At 37.1% G+C, this 22436-nt stretch overlaps 1 long non-coding RNA gene across 2 annotated transcripts; it reads left to right on the forward strand.

Moving 5' to 3' along the window:
* The first annotated feature begins 17771 nt into the window (after positions 1 to 17771).
* On the forward strand, positions 17772 to 21417 carry LOC117279038 (uncharacterized). 2 transcript variants are annotated; one of them, XR_011407854.1, is made up of 4 exons: positions 17772 to 17888; positions 19095 to 19381; positions 19456 to 19572; positions 21139 to 21417. It is a non-coding gene; the product is annotated as an uncharacterized lncRNA (long non-coding RNA). The 2 variants fall into 2 exon arrangements; XR_011407853.1 differs by lacking the exon at positions 21139 to 21417 and having other exon boundaries at positions 19456 to 19748.
* Positions 21418 to 22436: the final 1019 nt, after the last annotated feature.

Genomic DNA, 22436 nt, shown 5'->3' on the forward strand with positions numbered 1-22436 from the left:
AATAGTTGATTATTATTTTTTGATAACCGTGGTGTCTGGGCCTACTTGTGTGCGTCATTAATTTTATTGGGTACATGCTATCTTCCACCAGCATAAATATCGAATAGCTTAGTTCACCAAGGCTTGGACGGATAAGAAAAAATCACCTAGTATTTTGCCTCATCTAGGATTTGAACCCGAGAGCTTATGGTTCTCAATCCACTTCATTGATTGCTAGGCCACATCGTGGATGCTAGTTATTTTGTACATTTAAAATGCCAAACTGAACTTTTAACAATTTATATATAGACTATATTGGTTAAGAGGTTCATGTTTATATAGACTGTATTAGTTAAGTGGATGATACTTAAATTAGAGTTTATTCTAAAACAGTCAAAGATACGGTGTTGATTAGTATATGATGTTCTATATTTCTGTTATTTGAACCATTTTGTCGTTGATTCCTTCTCTAAAATTTGAAGAATTTTATTGCTAGCAGGGTTATATTTAGAGAACTAGTCTGAACTAAGTTTGTGTTATATTATGACCTGTTCTGTTTAGCAGCGTAAGTGTAAGAGTTCTCCAAGTATCCATGGTGTAGACTAGTCAACCTTGACACGTAGGAAAGTCCTGAACTGAATTGTATGCAGATCTGTATGTTTGTGATGTTAACTTCAATATCACACAATAGGGGTGATTTGTGTGGTGTCCAATTTTTCGCGTGCATAAATTAAAGAAGGACTTGGTTCTTCTATGTGTTCCTTATACTACTATTGCGAAATAATAAATGCAGAAATGAAAAAACACAAGAATTTTTACGAGGAAAACACCTGGCTCAAAAGGTAAAAAAAACCACGACCTACTTCCCAGTAGGATTTTTCCAAACTCTCCACTAAATCACTGAGCCAAAAACTGTATTTACAAAATACTTTTGTAAATCTAGGATTAACTCTAATCCCGTTGTGGCAACCAGCCTCTAACTGCCGCGACAACTTCAAATTAACTCTAACTTGAATACTCTGAGTACCTATTACAATTGCCTCTAGATAAAGCTGAAAGGTACAATATGAAAATACCTACTACAATTGAACTAGAATAGAAGACATACACTTGGAGCTGGTTCTTCTATCTGGTTCATGTAGTTTCAGGTTCGCACACTTGAATCACACATGAACTGCTTGCAAAATGCCTTGCTATTTTCCTCTCAATTCACTTTTAACTTCTGCTTTTGTGCGTTACCTGTAGAATGAGAACATCCTGCGATTTATAGAGTTAGTAGAGTAGAAAATAACTAGAGTTCTAATGCTACTCTTCCTTAGTGGAAGAGTTCTAGTTAATCTCAACTCCTAACTCCTTCCTTATCTTAGATAATGTTCTCGTTGAGTAAGGAGTCCTTCTCCTTATCATTTATGCAATCTTTTCGATCAGGAGATATCTATTATTATGCTAGATTTTATTTATCTCCTGCATGTGCATCTCACGTGCTTTGAATCTGCCCGTGTCTATGACTACCAGTGATGGACCTGGTTCATCCCTGAGTTCCTTTGTCAATCTTCAAAACTATCCTTTACTTGAGCTAACAAATTCTCCCTTTTTGATGATGACAAACTCTGTGCTTCCATAAGCTTGGGGCCTGTTTCAACTTAGCCGAATATCAATACAATGTTAGAATAATTTTCACTTATCATCAAGGACCAAGTTCATCAGGTTATAAATATCACTGTTCAGAATACAAAGCACACTTTTTCCCCTTTTGGCATCATCGAAAAATTTCATAAATAAGTAAGATAACCAAATTTTAAAAATTACTCATGGCCACTGGGGCTACTTCAAATGCAATCATGGGTTAATCATCATAGATCAAGCTAAGAATTTTAACCATCAAAGAAATATAAACAAACAGTTAGAGCAAAAGATAGTAAATTTCATTGATGATTGATAAGATTCTACCACAAAGTATAAGAAGAAATAAAAGCACTGAAAACATGAGCAAACAAAAAAATAACCCAAACTGGGTCACTGGTTGATCTACACTAGTCTAGGAGGCTTAAGGCTGGGAAGGACTAGGTGCTTGGTTTTTGTCTTGGAGGAGTTTCAGCATATTTTGAAAAATGCCATCATTCTTCTCCTTTTCTCTTGCCAGCTCAGTTCTGAGAGCATCTCTCTCAGTCTCCACCTCTGTCAACGTCTTCTTCAGCCTCTTAATCTCAGCATCCTTAGCCCAACTTTCTTACACCAAGGCTCGCATCTTGCTATTCACTGGTACCTTCTTAGATGAACCAGGTTCTTTAGGAGTGACGTGGACTTCATAGTCACAAGCAGGCAGCGTATTTGCCCTAAAATGATCCTTGCTTGTACCAACCTTCCTTTCTTCTTTGGATTATAACTTTCAATCACTCTCTTCAGTAGGTCTGCGAGGGTTTCCTGTTCAGATGAAACAGGTTCATCTATATTTTTTCCAAGTTGAACTAGCCATTCAGCAGCTTCGCCAGACCCACTTCCCCCTATTTTTTTTACACTCTCCTCTACTTCAGCAGATTTTTCTCCCCAAACAACCATTGCACCTGTGTCTTTGGTTAAACTCACAGGAGTGGGTGAAGAATCAACCACTCTTTTACCCATTTCCCTCACAGCACTTCGAACACCCTTGCTCTCTTTTTCTTTTTTTATTTTTACCATCAATTCCTCTAGACTCTGTAGTTTCATCACCTGCTTTAGACCCTACTAGTACAAACCTATTCTCCAAATTTATACCTGTTCAATTTCATAAGAAACAGTTTCTTCCCCCTCAGTAGCTGATTTGAATGATTCATCAGATTTCTGGGGTTCTTCTTCCTTACCCGCTTTCAATTTTTTATTTATTTTCTTGATTTGTTCTCTACCCGCAACAACCTTGCGAGAAAGCATCTTTACTCTTTTCTTAGAGGTTGGGGTGGTGGAAGGGATGATAGTGGGTGTGGAAGTCTAATAAAACTGAATTTTAGTTTTGAAAACACTTTGGAGTGTATCCCTAGAATCTAGGTACTTCAATTCGGTTGGGACTCTTTTGAACAGAACTGGTTCACTTGTAACGGATAATTCCAAAAGGAGTTTGGAATTAATTAGGACTCTGCTTATGATCCAAATATTATTATTTTAAATTATGTAGAGTATAGAAAGCATACCGTGTTATCTTGATAAACCAGGTTCTTCACTGATAATTCTCTTGTGTAAGTCTAAATTTGCCAAAATAGAGAAAATATCATTCGAGATTAATGAGTCATTTTAACACATGGCACAAGAGTATACTATTGAAAGTAGGAGTATGAGCAAAACTTAATCTAATTATATACACATTTTCAGATTTTCTAACCAAAAACATTAATGTTTTTTCAATTTTTTTTTCATTGTGAATTCTGAACTGATCCTTTTAAGTGATCTTAATCATCCCTAATTCTAACCTGTTTCTTTCAAAGTGATCTCTACTTAGGACTTTTGTGAAGATATCAGCTATTTGCTTGTCAGTAGCATAAAATTCCACAGTGATCAACCCTTTTTCATAATTATCCCTCAAAAAGTGATGCCTAATATCTATGTGCTTAGTTCTCTTGTGATGAACCAGGTTCTTGGTCATACTAATAACACTAGTGTTATCACAAAAAATGGGGATACAACCAACATCAATTCCAAAGTCCATTAATTGCTGTTTGATCCACAACAATTGAGCACAACATGAAGCAGCAACAACATACTCAGCTTCAGCAGTAGATAAGGCTACTGAATTTTGCTTTTTGGTGGCCTAAGACAAAAGACATGCGCCAAGAAATTGTGTCATACCTGAGGTACTCTTTCTATCTACTAGAAAACCTGCATAATCAACATCAGCATATCCCACTAGATTAAAATTACTACCTTTTGGATACCATAGACAGAGATCAGTAGTGCCTTTTAGATATCTCAAAATTCTTTTGACAACAGTCAAGTGAGACTCCTTTGGATTTGCCTGAAATCTTGCACAAAGGCCTACACTGAAAATAATATCAGGTCTACTAGTAGTGAGATACAACAATGAGCCAATCATTCCCCTTATACAACTACTGATCAACAGATGAACCAGGTTCATCTATATCCAACATTATAGTTGTTGCAATGAGAGTGTCAATTTCTTTGGAATATTCAATTTTAAACCTTTTAAGCAACTCTTTTACATACTTCTGCTGATGGATCATAGTTCCATTTGAATTTTGTTTAATTTGTAAGCCTAAAAAGAAATTAAGCTCACCCATCATGCTCATTTCAAATTCACTCCTCCATTAGTTTAGCAAATTCTTTACTTAACTTATTAGTAGTTGCTCCAAAGATTATATCATCAACATATATCTGAACTACCAAGATATCTTTACCTTTTTCTTTCAAGAATAAAGTATTGTCAATTGAACCTCTCTTGTAGTCATGCTCAAGCAACAACTTTGATAATCTTTCATACTATGCTCTTGGAGCCTGCTTGAGCCCATAAAGTGCTTTACCAAGTTTGTACACATGATCAGGACTCTCCTTGATTTCAAACCCCAGAGGTTGCTTGACAAACACTTCTTTCTTTAGATAGCCATTGAGGAAGGCACTCTTGACATTCATCTAGTGGAGGGTGAATTCCATGTAAGCAGCAAAGGCTATAAGGAGTCTTATTGCTTCCAACCTTGCAACTGGAGCAAAGGTTTCATCATAGTCTATGCCCTCCTCTTGGCTATATCCTTGAACCACCAATCTTGTCTTGTTCCTTGTAACTGTTCCATCTTCATCAAGTTTGTTTCTGAAGACCCATTTTGTGCCAATTACTGATCTGTCCAAGGGTCTTGGTACCAGATGCCAAACTTGACTTCTTTCAAATTGATTGAGTTCATCTTACATTGCATTTACCCAGTCTGCATCCTGCAAAGCCTCAGCAACATTTTTAGGTTCAATAAGAGATAAGAAAGCAACAAAAGCACAAAGATTCTTTAATGAAGATCTGGTTTTGATTCCAGAGGTTGGATAAGTAATTATGTTCTCAATGGGATGAGAACTTTGATACTTGTAAGGTTTCACAACCAACTGGTTTCCCCTTAATGTTCCTTCAGTGTTTTGTTGCTGTGGAACAAGTTCATGGACAAGTTCCATTGAGGTTTGGGGATCATTTCCTCTTAGTTCTGTCCCCCTTGTCAGGTTGCCCTGGGTAGAAGGACCTGTTCCATCACTTGTTCCTTCTTCCAGTGCAGCTTTAGTCTGGGCTGTGGTTTCATTTAAGTTTCTCACCAGCCCAATTTCTTCATCATCAAGTTCATGTCTCTCAGAAAGAATGTTAGTTTCATCAAAAATCACATGAACACTTTCTTCAACACACATAGTTCTTTTGTTATAGACCTTATAAGCTTTACTATGTGAATAATATCCCAAGAATACTCCCTCATCACTTCTGGGATCAAACTTACCTAGGGAGTCTTTACCATTATTGTGCACAAAGCACTTGTATACGAATGCCCTAAGATGGGATATATTTGGTTTTCTCCCTTTAAGTAACTCATAGGGAGTCTTCTCTACAAGAGGTCTAGTCATGCACATATTTATGATGTAGCATGCAGTATTTACAGCTTCTGCCCAGAAGCTATGAGGCAGTTTACTAGAAAGAAGCATAGTCCTAGCCATATCTTCAAGTGTCCTATTCTTTCTTTCAACTACTCCATTTTGTTGTGGAGTCCTAAGAGCAAAAAAATTATGATCTATGCCATGCTCATCACAAAATTCAGCAAATTTAGCATTTTCAAATTCAGTGCCATGATGAGACCTGATTGATGGAAGTTGATTATCTAGTTGTTTTTGAGTTTTTCTAACAAAAGAAGTGAACATGTCAAATGCTTCATCTTTAGATGTTAAAAATAATGTCCAAGTAAACCTAGAGTAATCATCAACAAGCACCATCACGTATCTTTTACCACATCTGCTTAATGTTCTCATTAGACCACAAAGATCTATATGGACCAGTTCCATCGTTCTGGTGGTACTTACCACTTTCTTGTATTTAAAGGAGGATCTTACCTGCTTCCCCCTTGCACAAGCCTCACAAACGTTTTCTTCCTTGAACTTGATGTTAGGAAGTCCTATCACCAAGTCCTTGGAGACTAATTTGTTGAGTTGACTCAGACTTGCATGTCCAAGTCTCTTGTGCCAAATGAGGGGATCATTGTCCAACACACTTAAGCAAGTGAGTTCATTTTCTGACAGTGGACAGATCTACAATATATATATTGTTCACTCTTTTTTCTTGCAAAACAATCTTGTCAGTGGTAAGATTAATCCCAAAGCATTTAGTAGAGGTGAATGCTACCAAGTTACCTCTATCACACAGTTGTGATACACTAATTAGACTGTATTTTAGGCCGTCTATCAAATAGACATTCTCAATCGAGTGAGAGTCAGTCTTACCTACCTTACCAACCCCAATGATCTCACCTTTCTTCCTATTTCTAAAGGAGACATTACCTCCTTTGAGGTCCTCAAGTGAAAGGAATTAGTTCTTACTTCCTGTCATGTGCTTTGAGCAGCCACTATCCATGTACCATATTTGGCTGCTCCCCTTTACTTGGACTTGCAAAAGGAAATCAGGGGTTAGTCTTAGGAACCCAAACTAGTTTGGGTCCCTTTCTATAGGCAAAAGGATGAATCAAATTCTTTTTAGCCCAACCTGGCAGCTATTTTTCCCTTGAACAAACTTTTTATTCTTTTGACTAGCCTTTTCTTTTGCAGTGCATTCACTTTTATAGTGACCAGTCTTTACCATAGTGTGTGCAAATTTTGTTCTCAGGAAGTGTGAGATACTTGCTTTTGGGATCCCATTTAGGTGGCAGATTCCCAAAGCCAATTCCTCTTCTATTGCTACCGTGATGTTCCTGTAGCCATGCCAGTGCATCGGAGGACCTATTCCATTTACAAGTTCTGTCTAGTTCATGCTTGAACTTGCCTAGATCCTTTGTTAAAATTCTTACCTGCTCATCCTTCTTATATAACTCATCTTTTAGTTTACCTACATTTTCTTCTAGAGTGAGTTGTGTGCAATTAGCTGTCTTCTTACTCGTTCCTAATTTCAGTTTTAGGTTTTCAGATCTAAGTTCTAGGACTTTTGATTCAAATGCATGAACCTGGTTCTTTAGTGCAGTATTTTCACTTACAGTCTCATTAACTCTAAGTTCCAGGTTCTTACACTTTGCTTTTAAAATCACACATTCCTTAGACAGCTATTTCTTTTCATTATTTATATCCTCAGATTCATCAATGAAATCTAGAAGTAACTCAGATAGCCTTTCTTTAGACAAAAACTTAATCTTGTCTTTTAGATGGATTATACTTACTTCAGATTCCTCATCGGATTCTCCAACTACCATAAGTGCTTGTTCATCTTCATCATCTGAGTCCTCATCTGAGCTTTCTCCCCAAGCAGCAACCATATCCTTTGTTGACCCTTTGTTCTTCTTCGGATGAACCTGTTCCTTCTTTCTGTTTCTTCGTTCAGCTCTTTCCTTCTTTCATTCAATTTCCCATTGAGGGCAGTTTTTGATTTGGTGATCAGTCTTCCCACACTTGTAGAAGCCCTCATTGGTCTATTTTTCAGGAATCCTTGGTTTGCTGTAGCCTTCACTTCTTGAAGAACCCTTTCCTCTTATTAGGTACTTTTTGAATTCCTTTGTGATCATAGCCATTTCATCATCTTCTAGATCGGAACCTTCAGCGATTCTGAGTGCCTGGCTCCTTTCCTTCTTGGGTATATCCATCTTCATGGTTTGCCTTCTAAGTTCTTAAGCAGTGAGATTTACAATTAGCTCATCCAACCTAAGAGTGGCAATGTTCTTTGATTCCTGAATAGCAGTGATTTTGCTCTCCCATGAGACTGGCAGAACCCTTGTCAAAATCTTCTCAACTTTGTCTTCTTCAAGAATAACCCTTCCAGGAGACTTAAGTTCATTTGTTAGTGTGGTGAACCTTGTAACCATCTCTTGGATGGTTTCCCCTTGCTTCATGGTGAAATTCTCATATTGCGAATATAGTAGTGTTCCTCTGGACCTCTTTACTTGAGGTGTTCCTTCATGGGCCACTTGCAAAGTGTCTCAGATTTCCTTAGCAGTGGTACAACTTTGGCTTCTACTGTGCTCATCTGGACCGAGTCCACAAACAAGCCATTTTTTGGCTTTAGCATTCTTCTCCCATTTCCTCAAGTCGTCAGCAGTGGAGTCAGCTCTTGTTTTTGGCACCTCTTCTCCTTCGGCATTTATCTTCTTGGTAGCCAGTGGACCATCTGTGACAATGTCCCATAGCTTATAGTCTTCTCCTATGATGTGATCTCTCATCCTGATTTTCCACCAAGAGTAATACTAGACGTTGAAGAGTGGTGGCCTAGCAGTGGATTGACCTTCCCAGTTTCCAGGTGGTGCACTCATCTTGATTTTCTCCTAAGGTGTTAGCCTCTTCAAGGATAACCTGCTCTGATACCAATTGATGTTTTAACTTCAATACCACACAAGAGGGGGGAGGAGTGATTTGATTTGTGTGGTGTCCAATTTTTCGCGTGCACAGATTATAGAAAGACTTGGTTCTTCTATGTGTTCCTTATACTACTGTTGCGGAATAATAAATGCAAAAATTAAAGAACACAGGGATTTTTACGTGGAAAAAACCTGGCTCAAAAGATGAAAAAAACTACACGACCTACTTCCCAGTAGGATTTTTCCAAACTCTCCACTAAATCACTGAGCCAAAAACTGCATTTACAAAATACTTTTGTAAATCTTGGATTAACTCTAATCCCGTTGTGGCAACCAGCATCTAACTGCTACGACAACTTCAAGTTAACTCTAACTTGAATACTCTGAGTACCTATTACAATTGCCTCTAGATAAAGCTGAAAGGAACAATATGAAAACACCTACTACAATTAAACTAGAATAGAAGACAGACACTTGGAGCTGGTTCTTCTATCTGGTTTATGTAGCTTCAGGTTCACACATGAACCGCTTGCAAAATGCCTTGCTATTTTGCTCTCAATTCACATTTAACTTCTGCTTTTGTGCGTCACCTGTAGAATGAGAACATCATGCGATTTATAGAGTTAGTAGAGTAGAAAATAACTAGAGTTCTAATGCTACTCTTCTTTGGAGGAAGAGTTCTAGTTAATCTCAACTCCTAACTCCTTCCTTATCTTGGATAATGTTCTCGTTGAGTAAGGAGTTCTTCTCCTTATCATTTATGTAATCTTTTCAATCAGGAGATATCTATTATTATGCCAGATTTTGTTTATCTCCTGCATGTGCATCTCACGTGCTTTGAATCTACCCGTGTCTATGCCTACCAGTGATGGACCTGGTTCATCCCTGAGTTCCTTTGTCAATCTTTAAAACTATCCTTTACTTGGGCCAATAGTATGTTAACTAGCTTGTGGCTCTTTGCTTCAATCATATGATATTTTATGTGTATGGTGGAGCCATCAAGAGCATTGCTTGTTTCCTAAATGCTCAGCACACGGCTGATTATGTTACACCCCAGGTTTTTGTACATGGAAGTACGCCACAAGGTAATTGATATAAGCTTAGAAATGAGATGTTATATTCCGCATTTTCGTACGTTAAGGTTTCGTCGTAAAGTTAATCTACGCAAGCTCGGGAATGAGATTATTTTGAGGTTACAAATATTATGCTATTTCAAACAAGGGATAAGTAAATTCATGAAGGTGAGAGGGTAAGGTAATCGAAGAAAATAAATTTCGTCGAAGTTTGATATTTTGGGATAAAATATGGCCCGAGCTAAAATACCTGGTATTTATGGACTAGTACCATACAAGGTATCCCATGACCATGATAGTAAGGTGTATAAGGTGTGTTAAAAGAGAGTAGTATTCTAAGTAATTTGAGATAATTCTTAATTATGTGAGTAATTGGTTAATTATTAGTTTAATAAGAGATTAACCATGTAATTAAGGATTTGTAGATAATTAATAAGTGGGGACAAATGACCCCACATGGCAGCCCATGAAATGATTAATAAAGTCACCAAGTGACTCATACGATATGAAGATAGGTGGTACATATTTGAGGGGTTCTTGGCTAAGTCATCACCCACTAAGATAAGTTCTCTTTTGTTATATAAATACAAGCTGTCATAACCAATTGCTACTATTTTCATTCGTTATCCAAAAGAGCTAGCTGCTAATACTTTAGTGTTAAAGACATTAGATGGATTTCCAAAAGTATCGTTTCCCTACTTTTAAAGAAGAATTTCATTTCAGAATCGTGTGTCATACTTTTGGTTGGTAATACTATGTTATTGAAGATATTTTTGCCTAGATGTTCCTATCAATTGAGAGATTGGAGGATACATATTTTTCCCTACTTCGATCCGCCGATTACATGTTATCGCAATTGTCGTGTGTTAGAGGGATTGTCAAGAGAATCGGCTAAGGCATGTTGAGGATATCCCTTCTTTCTTTTTGGCATGATCTATACGACACGAACGAAACGAGCAAATACACAACTTCCATAAATGACTCTATTCATAGAAATACTAGAGATGCTTTTGTTCTGGATTCCCCATGTGTCATATTATTTTATCATCTATTCATGGGTCTCAAAATACGTAAGTTGGTAAAGTTTATTTCATGATATTAATCAGAGGCATAATGGTCTTATGACGTACCGAGAGATTTTATTAAAGTATTTCATATGCATTTCATGCATTTATACATACACATTGACTCATGACCAGATGGCGTTATATACGTATATATAAATGTATGTATATGTATATGGGATATGGGAGCGGTTATGGCGTTATATACGCACCACCACCTGATCATCTGGTATACATTGATGATTTTACCCACATTGGCTGAGATGATATGATGGGATGCCCTCAGAGACTTGATGATGTTATGAAACATGTACCTATGCACGACATGACATTCATACGCATATGCATGACACTATAATTATTTCATGATTTACAGAGTTATCCAGACTTAGAGGTTGAGTCATTTACTTTATATTTCTTCCATGTCTGTTATGTACTTATTTATGTGACTTACATACTCGGTACATTATTCATACTGACGTCCCTTTTGCCTGGGGACACTGCGTTTCATGCCCGCAGGTCCCAATAGACAGGTCGAGAGCCCTCCAAGTAGGCTATCAGCTCAGCGGATGATGTTGGTGCGCTCCATTTGCTTCAGAGTTGCTTGTTTGATTAGTATGATTTAGACGTGTATTATTTGGTATGGCGGGACTCTGTCCTGACCTTTATGAAAATTATGGATTCTTAGTTGCTTGTAGACAGATGTCGTGTACGTGAAAGATTGTACGGCCTTGTCAGCCTATGTTTTGAGTTTATAAATGATCATGTTGGCCTATTAGGCCCGTATGTCACATGTATATGATGATGTAATAAGAAAGATACGTTATATTGGTACTCACTTGAGTAAGGTACCGAGTGCCCATCGCGGCTCATCAGTTTGGGTCATGACAAAAGTGGTATCAAAGCAGTTTTAACCTAGGGAGTCTACAAGCCATGTCTAGTAGAGTCTTGTTTATGGGTGTGTTGTGCACCACACTTATAAGCAGAAGGCTACGGGACATTTAGGAATGTCACTCTTTCTTCTTACTCTAGATCGTGTGGTAGAGCTCACTTATAAGAATTCAAACTCCTAGCTTCTATTTCATTCATAATAAGATGATACCTACAGTTGGTATGAGATTGAATGTGGCTATGGAAGAGTTAAGTCAGAGGGACTCAATTTTTTTTATGATGTTTATGATGAGTAAATGTAAGGTCTTCAGTAGATCATGTGTGTACTAAGACGTGTAAGCCTCTTGATAAGGAGCCTTAAGTCAAGAATATTTATCCACCTTTATGGTGAAAGACAATGAGAGATTTAGAAGATAAATACAAGTTTCAAGAAGTAAAAGAAGCAAGATGAAGAAAGGTACGAGATACCCAGTTAATAAAGATTATCATTATTTACCATTCATGGAGGGAGATATAAGCATTTTTAGTTACCTTCAACATTGACAGATGTATGTACAATCGGCCACACCGATCTCAGTTATGCCCTATGGGAGCTGTCACGCCCCAACCTCGAGGAGCACGACCGGCGCTTAACTGAGTGAACCCGGTCGAGCAAGCCTATTAAACCTTTCCTACCCGACTTATTCATAATCCAAAACGGGATCACATCACCATTTGTAAAACAGGGGAGAGATCAATTAAAAAAAATATATAAACATTGCTAGTTCATTTTTCCCTATACACATTGTGCCATAGTTGAGTTCCCAAAATACAACTCTATCCAACTACCACCCCAACATACATACATGACCCACATAAACATCTACGGAGCCTCTAAGAGTACAAAAGAGCAACATGACAATGCCGACAACAAGGCCCCGACTATACCTCAAAATATGAAAACTTATACAAAATAAGGACTACATGACCCCTGGGAGAAATGGGGCTCACCAAGACTGCTGTGAGGAGAGAAAGAGATCACCACTATCTGTGATCGGCACTATCTGCGATGGAACCACCTACATCCATTCAAAGATGTAGCGCCCCTGGCAAAAGAGACGTTAGTACTGTTGAATAGTACTAGTATGTAAGGCAAACACCAATCTTAGTAGAATGAACAGTGAAACAAAGAGAAGGCAGTCATAAAAATCAATAAGAGTTTCATAGAAATACAAAGAAAACACCAAGTAAGGGTCACATAGTTTCCAATTCAATCTTTCCATCTTTTTAGATTAATAATCTTTAGTGCCAAAGCCACAACTCACAATGCCACCGTATTTTTACATAGAGTCCGGTCTCGGCCCGACCGGCTAAGCCATCTCAAGTGAGACATATCCATGTCCACAATGTAAATCAATAATTCCAACACAAATGCCACCATGTGTATAGCATGGCGTCCGATCTCGGCCCGATCGGCTAAGCTATCTCACTTGAGAGATAAACTCTTTCAATTGTTCACTCAATTCACAACTCTTTCCCATCTTTCGTTACATGGCACAAACAGCCTAGTTTATTAAGTAGTTCTTGGCACTTGAGAACATTTTACAGTTCAAGTCTTTCCCTTTATATTAGTTCAAATAATATCATCATTCATGTTGATAAGTACCATCTAAAATAATTAGGGAACATGAATCTTTCAATCCAACATACTAAGGCAAACAATTCTAGTGTGATCAAGTTGGAACTTACACCAATTATTCGGATAGCAGGAGTTCGATTATAAGAAGAAAAGAGTTAGCCATACATACCTCAATTGCGCTTCTTTAGACTCTACAATTATTCGGAACCCTTAGCAACCTCAATCTATTTTTGCAATATACAAATTGAACCCAAAATTAGGAAAATGTTCATAGTTCTAATTCACCTTTTTTTTTATTTTTTATTTTCCCACACTCTTTATCACATGCATGCAAGATGAACCACTCTCACACCAATGAAGTATTACCCTAGTACCCCATTATAGCTATGTTTGAAATTAAGAGCTGGGGTGATGAAATCTTACCTTTTTGGATGAAGAATTTGGTGCTCTACTTGAGTATTTCCAAGCTTTGAGTGATGGTTGAAGATTAATTGATGAAAATTAGGTCCTCTCTCTAGAACCCTCTCTCTCTCTCTCTCACTATAAATATGAGAAATGAGCTTCAAAATGGACTAAAGGGGTGTTTTAACGGAATGGGGGTCACGTTTTAAATTAAGAAAATGGGTGTCCCGACACAGGTCTGCGGTTGCATATGCGACCGCATAACAGTTATGCGGTCTGCAAAGTGATCGCAGAAATGGCCCTTAGGGGCTTGAACTTACGGCCCAGGTATGCGACCAGTATGCGGTCCACATATTCGTTCTGCGGTCGCATAATGCACTGCAGAACTCCCTCCGCAAAAACTAAAGAGGGATTATACGATCGATATGCGGTCTGCATAGTGGTTATGCGGTCGCATAATCGACTGCAAAGCTGACCTCAAATTGGCCAATGTACTGCTTCACTATGCGGCCATTATGCGGCCGCATAATGGGCCGCAGAAATGCGTCCTTCTGCGAAATATTTTCCTCTAAGTCCGTGGGGTACTGTTCAATCCAGGAATCTATCTTTGCACCACGAACCCCCGAGTTTTTGGTTTAAATTATTACGGGTCCTTACAGGAGCTCAAACATAGTTTAAGAGAAGGACGAGTTATCAGGACACGGCTGGGGACAGAGTAACCCAAAATAGTGGATGGATTGGTAAAGTTAGTAGACATTTCTGAAGGATAGTGCAAACGTGGTAATGGATCTCCTTGTGAGACACCTCGATGGTGCACCCTAAAATAGTACAGCTAGATATGAGTACTACAAAGATAAGCACTGGAAGCCTGGAAGGGATAAATATTATCTTAGTGTGGCTCCCATCTCTGGAAGAAAGAGAATGTTAGACAATTCGAGGAGCCAATGGATGGAGAAAGAGGGTCTAAAAGCAAAAGAATATTTTGTTCGAGTTTTCGGAATAAAGTGATTGACAGAAATGTTAGCAAGAAATAAGAAGAGAATTAATGGAGCATTATGAGTAAGACGTGATACATGGATGACAACGGTATATCAAAAAAATAATACTATTACAGAGTCTATAGTCAAGTGAAGGGAAATACGAGAAGTGACAAGCCTTGAGACAACAAAAGAGTATAGGCCATAACGTCATATCCTCACTTTGAGAAATAAGTTCGTGACTCTAACAAGACTACCAGAAGGAAAAGTTAGACCTCAGAATAATAACAATCAGTATGTGCTGGTGAACAAGATAAACTAAACATGAATTAGGGGCTGAGTGATTTGATAGTGGTCAGCATCATGAGAATTTCAGATTTGCGTTGCGGCGATAATAGAATGGACAACAGAAGACGATTCATGAGAAATTCAGAGAATGGTCATTCAGGAAGACGCTTCCCTAAAGCAAGCAATATGAACAAAGTTAAGCTTAAGGGATTGTATGTGCCAGTTGCACTAAGTGTCACCGTTGCGAGTAAGGGAATTTGTTATCCTTGGTACAGAAGGATTGCCACAAGGCGAGTAAGGGTCATTGATGTTGTGAAACGACGCCAAAGATGAAGAGGTAAAACATCTATAGGTAGATCCTCGTGGCTTCAGCTCTTAGTACTCCTCTAAAGGGGGGAATATGGAGTGATGTGGCATTAAGTCAGAATTAAGTGGTTCTAGCAATTTTGAAATGTTAAAGGAAGAATACGATAAAAATGAAAAGGGGATGAGATTGAAATTATCCAAAGCCTACAGATATGCTACGATTCCAGAACATTATGCAAATACGACGTTAAGGAGATGAAGTAAGGGTTCCTGTCCGAAATGTTATTAATAGATAAGGAGCCAGTACGAGAGTTAAGTTAAGATAAAGGAAATAATCCAATAAAGATTACGCAGAATATTGATATGAGAATGGTCCAACAAGTAGTTAGCAGTTGATTCAGGAAGAGCCTAGTTATAGCTATACAGGAGGTTACAAATGAATCAATAGATCGATCATATGAGTTGTATGGAACTCCAATATGTATGGGCACTAAGATAAGCTAAATATGCACACAAAAGGGGGAAGAAAGACCATGACAAGTAAAAGCTTACGTTTAAAGAAAACTGAGAAGGAACAAAAGGAATTATTCGATCAATGATCCAGAGTTAGTTATGTTATGGACACACTTAAGAGTTTGGAGTGTTATACATGCAACATATACAGCCGTGGAAGATTCTGGTATAAGTTAAAAGAAAGAATTGAGCCCAGGTCATAGATCGAATTATTAAAGGATTATATCATGGATATTCCATAGCGCCTATGAAAGGCTAAAGTAATAACTAATACCATGAGTCATAGATCGGAAGATAGCTTAAGCCTACATAAAGGTTGATCAGAGGGAAGAGGAAACTAAAGAGTTGCATCATCTAAGTAAATCAGGAGTCTAATTATTGAACCCAAAAAATTATAGAAATCGTGATTGAGAACATTGGAGAATTACTCTTAATATCAGAGGTCCAAGAGAGATAGTATAACAACCCTATTCTATAGTGGCTTTACGATAAATCCAGTTAGAAAAGTACCAGCCTCATAAGAAATCAGTACGAAGCTCCCACCGGATTGTGTATTCACCAGAGGTGAAAGTATAATAATAGAGCTTCAAGTAGTGGATGTGAATTATACCTATGTGGAAGGGAGGTCGTAAAAGAAATAGAAGATGTGATGCAAGATTTTAAGGTAAGTAAGGTAAAAGTGAACAACGTACAAGATACTCATATGCAGAAGGTTGGAAATAGTCCATACTTCGTATAGAAGGCTAGAAGCGCTAGAGTTCGGTATCAATAGCAACGTCGACAGTGGCATATCTTCCAGCCTATGGGTTCCAATTACCGAGAGATCTACTTAAGAGAGTAAATAAGAGTTAGAGACGATGCGATGTCTCGCTTGATGTTCCAAAATAACACAAAGAAATCTATGATGCAAGCAAGCTGAAGGAAGATTGTGAGTAGTATAAATAGATATGTGTGGGTCACAAGCTAAAGTATGGTAAAGCGATAAGGCTTTAGGAAGACAGGAGTAAGGATAAGAAAGGGCGAGTGAGAAGGTGATAAGAATGGATAAGTCCTCGGGATTAATCTCATGAAAATAAGAAAGCTGATGGTTTCTTTAAGTTATAGAAAGCTCAGTATAGCTTGAATGAACTCAAAGGAGTCTAAGACTAATAGCATTTACACGAGATGGAATTCTTCCCTGATAATAGAATGAGGGTGTAATTATGATGGATAAAGGATGATGTTTGGGCCTTCAATTGAGTAATGACTTGAAGAATATTTCACAAATTATACGGGATTAAATTACCCACATAAGGTGAATCACATTGGGATACTATAAAATACGGTTATGGAAGCATGGTATCGCCCCCAGGTGGATCAGTCTAATCATTTTAGATGTTCCCCGATAAGACGTGAGCCCTAGAGGCCGTGTTACATAAGAGCTCAAGTTATCAGTTGTAGATCATAGATCAATATTGAGGTGAATCAACAAGGGATGGATAAAAGTTACAAAGTATGAGATGAGATTAGGCCATCAGTCTTAAAGATAAGCAACGAGAGTAACCTAGAGTTGGTAGCAGATCTCAATAACGATAAATCGAAGTAAGAGTTATGGTATAGTATCACCTACCTAGATGCAGTAAAGTCATACGAATGGATAAGCGAATCTATGAAATAAGGTATAACAATATTCGTAAATTCGATAAAGAACCGAGCGAAGAACTTCAGTATACCTACAGATGCCCAGAGGGACATTTTATCAAGCTCTGTGTATGTTTGCAAAGTGCAACCTAGAGATTGGCTAAAAGCTGGAGGAAAGAGGAGAGAAGACACTACTAGAAATACAGCATTTTTCCACTGAAATTTCTCACGGATAAATTGTCAGTGGAAATTTCCACCGAAACTCAGTGGAAAAAGTGAAATTTCTTTTCCATCAAAAAATAATAACGTTTCCCATTGAGTATCCGTGGGAACGTTTTGGTGCAAAAATGCGTGCAATTTACTTCCCTCTGATTATGTGGAAAAAGTCATTAAAATATAATTATATAAAACTAAAAAACTTTCCCAGGAAAAATAGTGGAAAAATATAAAAAAACAGTTTTAAATATTCCCACAAATTCCGCGTGAACGAAAAATTTTGAATTTTGAATTTTTATGTTTTATTGAAAAGGTTTTCCCACAGAGATTTCCTAGGGATGTTGTGGGAAAGTTTTATTGTGAATCTCGGTATATTTCATGTTTTCTGCCTTTATGCCTCTGCCTCTCCGCTCCAAGACCAATTCTTCACCTCGAGCTCACTCCCTTCCCAGGTAACACTCTCTATCTTTCTCTCTCTCTCCCTCTCACCCTTCTCTCTCTCACCCTTTCTCTCTCTCACCCTCTCCTTTTTCGATTTTGATTTTTCGAAATTTAGGAATTTTCTGCTATTTCAAACCCTAAGTTTGAAAAAATTATTGTTGTTAAACCTAAGTCTTTTATGTCTTATAGAGCACAATTTAGGGATTTTCTGTCAAAATTTAGGGATTTAGAGACATAAACCTAAGTCTTTTATATCAAAATTTAGGAATTTTCTGCTATTTCAAACCCTAGGTTTGAAAAAATGTGATGGTAATTATGAGAGTACAACAACAACGGTTTGTTCAACTAAATGCATACAGGTTTAATCAAAATAATATTGTTGTTTTACATCTGAATTGCCATTTTGATTTTCATGGCATGTGAAAACAGAGAGGCAAAAGAAGTTTGTGCATGTGCATTCATCCAATTTTTCAGTATCTCAGTGTGAGCTTGGCTTCTACCATCATATTAGCTAAAATGTGTTTTTAGCTTTTGCAACTGTCATTTAACTTGAAACTACCATGAAAGTCAAATTTTCAATTATATTCTTTAGTTACGCTGGAGTTCTACTAAAAACAATTAGATCTAAGACTATGATCGTTTGACAAATGTGCCAAGTAATGTGCTAGCATAACTTTCAGAAGTGATTGTTAGTTTTGATTCCATGCAAACACGATGTTTTCCATTTTCCATCGTTGGTCTGTGATGAGTTGGTATTGGAGAAAGGGTTAAAGATGTAAGCTATCTTGAGGATCTAATATACACATATAAATATAATCTGTCTGTCAACTATTCAACTAGAATGGTAATATAATGGTAAAATATGATTTATTATTTGTGTACATGGGTTTATTGCAGTAGTTCACATGCACTTTGTGATCGACCTAAGCAAGAAATCATAAACCTTGTTTTTTCCTTGAATCAAATTTGTTTATTTTGTGGATAAAGGAATATACTAAATGATGAGTAATTCAAGTAAGCTATTGATTAACGTCCAAGGAATATACTAATTTATTTATGTAGATTGTAAGGAGTTGTGTGAAATTCCATAAAGTTGAGATTACATCTTTACCAAGTTCTGGTCACATTAGGGACAGAATGTTTGCTGAATTTAGGGTAAAATTAATCATTACTTTATTTTAGCTCACTTTATTCAATCTAACATGTTTTATTTGCAGATAAAGTGTGCATGGTCACGTGATCTTGAGGCAGAAGTACGAACCTTTTTTTTTAAGAAATATTCTGATAGGTTGTCTGATATGCTTCAGACTGCTCGAGAAAATAATGTGAGGCCAACTTGGATTCTTGATGATATATGGGTTAAACTTCTTGAATATTGGAAATCTCCGAAATTTGAGAAGAAGAGTCGCCAGGGAAGGGCAGCCCGTATGTCCGACAAGGGTGGCTCTGTGCACACGGGGGGGGGGGGAGTTCAATTAGTATGGCGGCTCATTGAAGAAGATTGGTAATGTGTTTATTATATTTTTCTTGATTTATAACTACTTTAATTATCATTTTTTAATATATTTTATTTTGTAGGAAAAGGCTAAAGGAAGACCAGTTACTAATGATGAGGTGTTTGAGGAGACCCACATGAAGAAGTTGAAGGATGGAACAAAAACAACTTGGGTCGAGATGCGCGCTGAGACAACCTATGTAAGATTAACAATATTATTCACATATATTTGTTAACATAATAAACAAAAGAATTATAAAAGCTAGGCAGAAAGTTCAGCACAAAATACTCGTGAATGTGGATTTTTCATTGTATTCACTAATCTTAAAAATAATTATGACTTATGTAACATAGTGGCTAAACAAGGCCGTCCAAATTTACAAGGGTTCTGTAGGTTGTTGGTTCTTAAACTATTTCTTTTGCTTTTTTAATATGCCTTGCTATCCGCTAGTATCATGCATTTTAAGGGCTTAAGTTGATATTTTTGAGTTTCTCAAATTGTAATTCTTACTTCCCTATGAGTCTAGAAATTCAATATTTGCATTTTGTTCATCAGTAAATGATTTATGTACTATGCACCTGTTCTTTTTGAGTCTTGGTTCTGCAATTGCATGTACTTAGTAACTTAGAGAAAAGGATCTGTTATTAATAAAAGCACTAGGCTTCATATCATGAGTGTGACTCTGAGTGGTCATGAAAAAGCTTCTACACAGAGTAAAATAACTAGTATCATCAAAATGGACGGGTGTGGCTCTTGAGAGACCAAGATATTCCCTTAACATCTTAGTTCTTACTAACAAAGAGCAATCTTGTATTCCTCAAAACTTGCCTTCTCCTTAAGGTTCTCGCAACAGAAAACCAACACCTTACCTTAGTAGGTACTATCTGTTACAGTGAAATCAGACCAAAATATGACATATCAACAAAAAAAGTTAGATCAAAGAGAATTGTTAAAATGCCATATCCAAGCCTAGTAACGAGAAAATGTCTTGCAAGTTAGTGGTTATATGTGCTTCAAACTGATAAAACTTAACCCCTACCTTATATTATTTTTGGCAAAGTTTGTTGGCCATGGAGTCTAGATACTTAGCTTCAGTTGGGCAATACCTATTACTGGTCAATTAATATTATTATCAATTTTGGATTTTGTATGAAGTTTGCTTGATAGTGTTGCTAGTATATCATAATTGGGTTTCTGTTTGCTTATTGATCTCAGATATGATTATTCTTATGGTTTATAGATTGTGTATAGTGTGTTCTGCCTATCACTGGTTAAAGAGTTCAGAGAAAGAAATCAATAGTACACACCTACTGTTTCACCTTTCTTCAGTAAATCAGAGCAAAATCAGACAGAAATAAATTTCTTGTCATCTTCCTCTGATTAAATAAACACCCCCCCTACAATTTTACTTTTTTTGTACATTTTAGTCCTGCTTCAATAACTTTGTGTATTACTATTGTAGCCACACTAGAAGGAACAAGAAAAGGGAAAGTTCATTTTTATCATTTCCAAGATTACAATTTCAATGTCTTCTGAATTATTTGTATTTGACAACACTTTATTTTCTGACTCTTTTTCTCCATCTTTTATTGATACTAATAATATCTTTCAAAATAATATCCAAGATAACAACGCTGTAGATTACACTTGCATAAGTTTCTTTAATAAAATTTACTTTTATAATAATTGTAATATTTTTACAAAATAATTTCAAACAAATCTTGGAGGAGTTTATTCAAAGTCAGTCGACTGATGATCAAGGTAGGCCAATCAAACCAACCCAAGAAGAGCTCATGAAAATGTGGATTAAGGCAGTTGGTGGCGTGCATAAGGGGAGAGTCTACTGCCTTGGATCAGAGTTTAGTCTCAGTCGTCGTACTTCTGGATTATGTGATTCTTATTTTTCCTCACATTGCTCGGTTGATGTGGATGAGTTTGAGCAATTGAATAACAAGGTGGCGAATATTACTGAGTTGTATATGCAAGAAAGGGTTGCAAGGGAGGAAGAGGCGAAGCGGAGGGAGGAAGAAGATAGGCGAAGAGAGGAAGAGGAAAGGCAAAGGGAGGAAGAAATGAGGCGAAAGGACGAGACATTAAGACTTGTCACTAGTGACGTTGAAAGCCTCAAGTCTCAGATAAACTCTCTCTTAGCATCTAGTGCATTTCCTCTGCCTCGTTCTCCGGCACCATCTGATGATAATTAAGGAGTAGTTGCTTGTATTAATTTATCTTGGATGGTACTTTGGATGTTGAATATTGAATTTTGAATTTTTTGAGTTTTTGTTCTACTCTGTTTAGTTGAATATTGTTTATGAAATGGATTGAATTAGATATTGTTTATGAAATGAATTGGATTGAATGTTGAGTTTGGTATTTGAATGCTTAATTGTATTTAGTCTTGTATTGTTGGTTGTATATTCAGTTTAGCAGGTGGTGTACATTCAGTTTGGCAGGTAGTTCTAAAAACAGAATTGGCCATGAAAATATTTTCCAGATTTCCCACCAATGCTGTGAAAATTTTTGTTCATTTTCCCCAGAATTTCAATGTTTCCCACTGAATCTCGTGGGAATGTTCATATATTTATTTTCGGGTTATGCATATTTTCCACTACTATCATGGATAAATTAAAAAATTGCTAAATTAATTTTAATACTTCCCACAGAGATGGTGGGAAATTTAAGAAAATTAAATTATTATTTTTTCTTACTTTTTTCAATATTGTCATGGAAAATTCCACTATGTGACCCCACCAAGTGCACGTGAAATGCTTCCTGGGAAATTCTGTGGGAATTACCCACGACATTCCTGGAAAACTATTTACCCACCAGCCCTTTTTCCACTGAGCGTCTCCCCTCGGAATGTCGTGGGAATAGTCAAATTTCACACGGGTTTCCCACCGATATGTCCGTGGGAAAAGACTATATTTCTAGTAGTGAGAGTTTCATAGGCGCACATACAAGGATAAAGTAATACAGACTGCATGACAGAAGGTAGTAAGAGTTACGAGATTGGAAGAATTTCGACCACAAATCGTGGTGCGAGAAAGAGGCCTAGGGGGGGGG

Source organism: Nicotiana tomentosiformis, chromosome 5 (assembly GCF_000390325.3).
Source record: "Nicotiana tomentosiformis chromosome 5, ASM39032v3, whole genome shotgun sequence".
Taxonomy (NCBI): domain Eukaryota; kingdom Viridiplantae; phylum Streptophyta; class Magnoliopsida; order Solanales; family Solanaceae; genus Nicotiana; species Nicotiana tomentosiformis.